Genomic DNA, 6,007 nt, shown 5'->3' on the forward strand with positions numbered 1-6,007 from the left:
CTACCCCTGAAAGACACTTCATTTAGATTGAGGACAAGGCAAAACAGGAGTAAAAGGACATTTCCTGAAAGACACTTCATTTAGATTGAGGGCAAGGCAAAACAGGAGTAAAAGTGTCAGTACAGTTTCTTAATAAGTGAGTGAAATAGTACCAGATATGGTGCCAAGGAGAAGAAGTGTTACGTGTGGCCTCATTAGAGCCTTACCACAGCAGTGGTACACTTTGTGATTTGGCAGTTTTTACTCCAGATGCCCTTCCTGGTGCAACCCAACCCGGGATGGGTGAATAGTTGGAACCCAACTAGAACCATCTGCATGGCGATGTTTGTGAGTGATAGTCCACTTTCTAGATGCACTCAATAGTTATAGGAAGATACATAATTTAAAATATGATTACCAAAAGGTACAGAAGCCAGTGCTGGGCTGGGGTCCTTCAGCGGTTATATAAAGTGGTTTGAATTTACATGTACTATTTTTGGAATATGACAGTAGAGATGCAATACATGTATACATTAACATGTGGTATTTGGTATCGTGTATGTTTACTGTCGGGGAGAGTGGGAGGTGTTTTTGCGATGTTCAGTCACACCACCGCCTCCACCATTTGTGCTGCATGGCAGAGGCACAGCTGAGCTGACACGTTTTGAAGCCTGATGATGAGTCTGTTCAGACAAGGGTGGAGACACTGTCTCATGGCTGTGATAATGAACTGAAATCCAAGAACTCTGAAGACGTAAAAAAAAACCTGTGTCCTATTGACCTTCTGCTGAATGTGAGATTCCACATGTTTGTTCAGTATTTAATGAGATGGAAGACAAAGGTGTTTTTGACCGAGGCACAGTGGAGGGGTCTTAGATCCATCACTTACATTTTGACTGTCCTCTGCATGCACCTCATGCTTAATAACACTTGTGTACTAGTAAATGTGACGCGTGCATGCTCTGTGCTATCACACGTTCATCACTGTTTTTAACCCCCACTCTGCAGTACTGTTAGGTATAGCTTTCATATATTGTTTATCAAGGGCGTCAAAATTAAAACCATGTAAGGTTTGTTTTTCGATAGAATCTGTCTTGTGACTGGAGGCCCGCTGCCTCTCCTCTTCCTACTCCTCCTTTCACCTTCTGTCCCTCAAACATAAACTTAGTGGTAGCAAACATTACGCAAGCTGCTGGCAGAGCGTCCTGTGCAGCGGGGAGCACATGGTGCGCCGAAGGTTTTAGTAGGAAAACAAGATCACACGTCAAAGTACGAAGGGGTGGGTCTGAGTTACTACAGGTCAAAAGGAAGAGAGCCAGGCTGCCGTAAATAACTTCAGGTGGCAACAACATAGTATCTGATGTTTGAGTGGCTCAATCAGGAGGAGCCCTGGGCGGTGCATTCCTCCAAAGGCACAGAAAACTGTGTCTTTCAACTGTGGTTTTTCAACACAGCATCTGAAGTTCTGAAGATAGTGTTTTTAAACGCCCTAATCTCCAAAGATCACTATGTTCGCTGATATCTGATGTCTCCAAATGCCTTGTCCCACTTTTAAACATTATTTATTGTTTTACATTATGTGTTTAAGTGTTTAAGAGGCTTTTTATTGAAAAGTTAGCCTTTATTTACTTTTTTGTTGTTGAAACTCAAGGTTTTTTTCTTATAATCTTCAGTTTAGCAGCCAAATGGTAGAAGTATAGTAAGTACTGGTTCAATCCCTACTGCTCAGGGTGTACCCCACCCTCACCCTGAGGAGGATTAAGTGCTATAAGATGCATGAATGTTCAGTTCAGTTCAGTTCAATCCAGTTCAGTTCACTTGCCAACAACTGCTTGTAGTGTACACCTCTGACATGGTTTTATTTACACCCTACCTTAATATCTGGTCCTCCGATGAATTAAGAAAGGAAATTCTGAGGTGATAAAAAATAACAATTGAGGTGGGTGTGCATATTTGTATTTTGTGCAGACAAAAAAAACATTCAAATTTGATGTTTAATTGGAAACCAAAACTAAAGGTGCATGTTGCTTTCTAACATTTTTAACAATGGCTGCTTTAAAGTAAAATATTTTGAAGCCTCAGGAAAACTACACATGGCTATAAACCAAAGCTTAAAATTAGTCAATGGCCTCAGGAAGTTTGAAGACTGTCCTGAAAAGCCTAGGAACCAGTTGGTGCTGTTTTGGAAGGAACAGAATATAAACAGTTCAGCTCAACTGCTACAGCAAGTGCAGGCAAAACGTGAGCAGACACAGCTGCACGTGCAGTTGTATCCATTAAATAAAGCCGAGCTACCCTGAATAAAACTATCAAAGACACCAAGGAGACAAATGTCCCTGAAGCAGCCAGGAGTCTCACATCCTTCCAGTATGAAGGTTACAGTGACCTCTGGCTGCTGATTCTACCTTTTTTCCCCCCAAGAATCCTTCCCCAAGCAAAAATTCCCAGAGCACACTGGCCTCCAATAAGGAAAAACCTCATGCAAAAGAGCGCCAGTACTTTAAATATTACAGGACAAAGGCTGCCAACAGAATCACTGGAATTTATTCCAGATCCAGTAAAATCCTCAAATGCAGAATATATTGCCAACGATTGTGAAAGTGGTTTTTGTTTTGTTCCACTTGCTCTTGAAAACAATGTGCTGTTTTTTCCCCACTGGGCTGTACTGCTGTTATGTAAGCACATGAAGTATGCAAGTGTAATGGACAGTGACTTTAAATTCTCAGAAACGTCATTCTGCTTTGGCATCACCTGAGCAGTCAGGTTGTTCACACCTGGGTGTGGACTTGTAGCTGGAACAAACGCAGTTCAACAAATATTGTTTAACACGGCATTTCAAAAGACTTTTTGTTTAAGTGTCCTTATAAAGCTGGGGTTAAGCATTCACCTGATCATAGAGATTTGTGACATTAACTTTACCTGCTAAATATATTGAACAGGTGACCACAAGATCTGTTTCTTGTTCATGTAGGATAAAAAAAATATTTTGTGGACTTAGAGGCCGGTGTACAAATGCATTGAATTCTAATAAATTAATTTATTCAAACACATAATGTAGCAAGATTAGCAATCAGAAACTCAATTTGAAGAAAAGTAGCCCAGTAATAGCTTTAATGTAGCTAATGTTTAAACAAAGATATTGCGATAGCCAAAAGTTTGCCTGAAATAGATAAAGGTTAGAGGTCAGAAAAACACAAACAAAAAATGTGATTCTTTGAGATCAATGGTAGGAAACAAATCATCATCAATTGTCTGAACTATCCAAGAACATGTATTTAACGGGATAAAATGAGCCCCATAAAAAGAGGGGGTTTCCTCTGGACCTGTTTTTTAAAAACGTCACCATCTTACTGGAACCTCTCTGGTTTTTGCAGTAAACCCTAAAATTATCATCACTTTTTTTCTGTCCCGTGGCTATTGAACTGCACGCGGCAAAACAGTTCCAAACCGCAAAACTGTTAAGGGTGTGGCCCGAGTCCAACATCTGCTGAGTCACATCATGTCCCAAAACACTGGCAACATGTAAACAATCAGACTGAACCGTTGAAACAACAGGCAGATAAAACTCTGACAGAGTTGGACCAGCCTCTGTCTGACTGGCCACAGCCTGAAATTCCTCCCCTGACTTTGGCCTCCTCCATCTGTCTGCCTGTGTGTACTGCCACTGTTCAGTTCTCCTGACATGGCCTGATACATTCCACCAGAGAAAAACACAGCAGAGGGAGGGAAAATCGGCTCATCACACACGTAACAAGCGTAGATGGCGCTGCCAGAGTTTAGAGGAAGTGACTCTACAGACACAGGAGGAGGGACAATCCTGTTAAGAGGATCAGATTGCAGCAGGCAATGAGGTCAGTCAGTGGCTGATGTTATTGGAGCAGATTGTTACATCACGAGTTGTTTTTCTTTTCTTTCTGGTGTAATTCCGCCCATCCAGATAAGATTACTGACGTTCCAGGACAGATAACAGTCCTAAGCGCTTCCATTGTGAAAATATCTAACCACCTGTGGTATGCACAAGCATTTGGAGAGACAGGGGGGGGCAAAGAAAACATAAGGGGCCACCTTCTCATAACTTATCTTACAGTTACACTACCTGTACATGGAAGGATTACGGGCAAAGCTGGCAAAACTATTTGAGTTTGTCCTTGAATTTCTTATTGATGCATTAAATAAATAAAGGTTCACTACTTAGATTAATGTCCTAGTAGTGTATAGTTTTGATGGGGATTTTCTGGGGTGTGGATGGAATTGTTGATTTAATTTATTTCTGTATTTGCCATATATATTGTTGTTGTTTATACTGTGCATGTTCTATTTCTGAAGCCAGTGAGGGCCTGGAGTTGGAGAATTAGCTTAGCTTAACGCAGAACATCAGATGCAGTTTGTGTACACAACGTCTTAACGGCTGTGTCCTTGATGAATAAACGGTGACCTAGTCCTGTGGCTATTGTCATGTTTGGGATTATATTAGAACTGTTTGTCAATTACACACCAGACAAGCAGATAGTAATGGCCAGATAAGAAATAACTGAAGGCTAGTTAGTTAGTACACAAAAAGCAAGTAAGCTCACAGAAAGCTAACTAAAATTAGCCAGAAGGCACTTCATTCTGGCCAGAAAAAAAGTGTTTATGTTAAAGTCAGTCAGTTAACATCAATACTGTTTATGTTAAAGTCAGTCAGTTAACACCAATACAGTAATCTATACTGTATATATATATATATATGTATATATATATATATATCTTTATCTAATCTCAAATATACTGTCAATTTTATGACTTCCTTTTATGCGCCCTCAGACAGTGTGTTCAGGCTGTAACACAATCGTGTTTACATACTGTAGGTGTGTGGTGTGTGTTTTTCTGGATGTACACAGCTGTCTGTATGGAAATGCCTTTACATCTCCTCTTAATCAAACCTAGTGTTGAGATAAAAGCAGTTAGTGACCACGTCTGACCCAATCATGCCCATCATTCTCATTTCATCCAGGCTAAATGAGAACAACGGCTCTCTGTATGTTTTCATCTCAGTACAGTCTGGCCTGGTTCTTATATAACCTGTTTAGTCCGGTCACTAACCCCTATCAGACGCCAGGACGCCCCCTCTCGGTCCCCCATTTGTGGCCTATATGTGGGACATTTTGGATTTCATAAGACCAACAACATGAACTGTAGAACCACGCTGGGTGTTCTCTTCACCCTCGGGTGTCTGACACCACCTAGTGGTTATATTTTTGTGCACATGATTCGAGGAACCTGTGCTGCCAAGCACTGTTTTGTCACGTGAGGTTTGAGTCTCGTGCGACCTTCAACAACAAACACCTGCGGGTTTGATACATGAGAAACTTGCCCGATGGCACCGGGCATGTATATAACAATGACACACACACACACACACACACCTATGATAAGCTCTGATCTACCAGCAGGTCATGGCTGCACTTTGGCCTCAGTATCACTTCAATTTTGAGGAGAAATGCACAGTTGTGTTAACAAATACTCTATGAAGCCAAATAGCCACCGTTTTAAATATGTTAAGTGAGAGACACATGATTAAATAAAGGTAAAATAAAAAGTAAATTAATAAAAGTGGAAGCATAGTGACATAGCTAAAATATTTAAAAAACTGAAACAAAAACAGAGACTACAACCTAACCCATACATTGTGTAAAAAAACCCTTTGTGAAAACCATGCAAAAAGTTTGAACTGTCTTCTAAAAAATAACTAGAAGTTAAGCAGAAATATATAAAGTGTAAAAATTGTCAAAAATGCTAGGTGACTAAAAACACATGAATGTGCTAAAAAGTGGTTAGTGCTAGTGAGAAACAGCTAAATGTTAGCCCAAATGTGGAACAACAACATTTAATTAATCCACCTTTTAAATTATTCAATAATAGTACATTCACAGTAGCTTGAAGCCCAAACACCAGAATCATTTCCAACATGATTATCTGACAAAATACAATTTAAAATTGTGAAAAAAAAACACAGATTACCAGACAATACAAACAATGAACAACCACA

Source organism: Cynoglossus semilaevis, chromosome 2 (genome assembly GCF_000523025.1).
Source record: "Cynoglossus semilaevis isolate Cse_v1.0 chromosome 2, Cse_v1.0, whole genome shotgun sequence".
NCBI lineage: Eukaryota > Metazoa > Chordata > Actinopteri > Pleuronectiformes > Cynoglossidae > Cynoglossus > Cynoglossus semilaevis.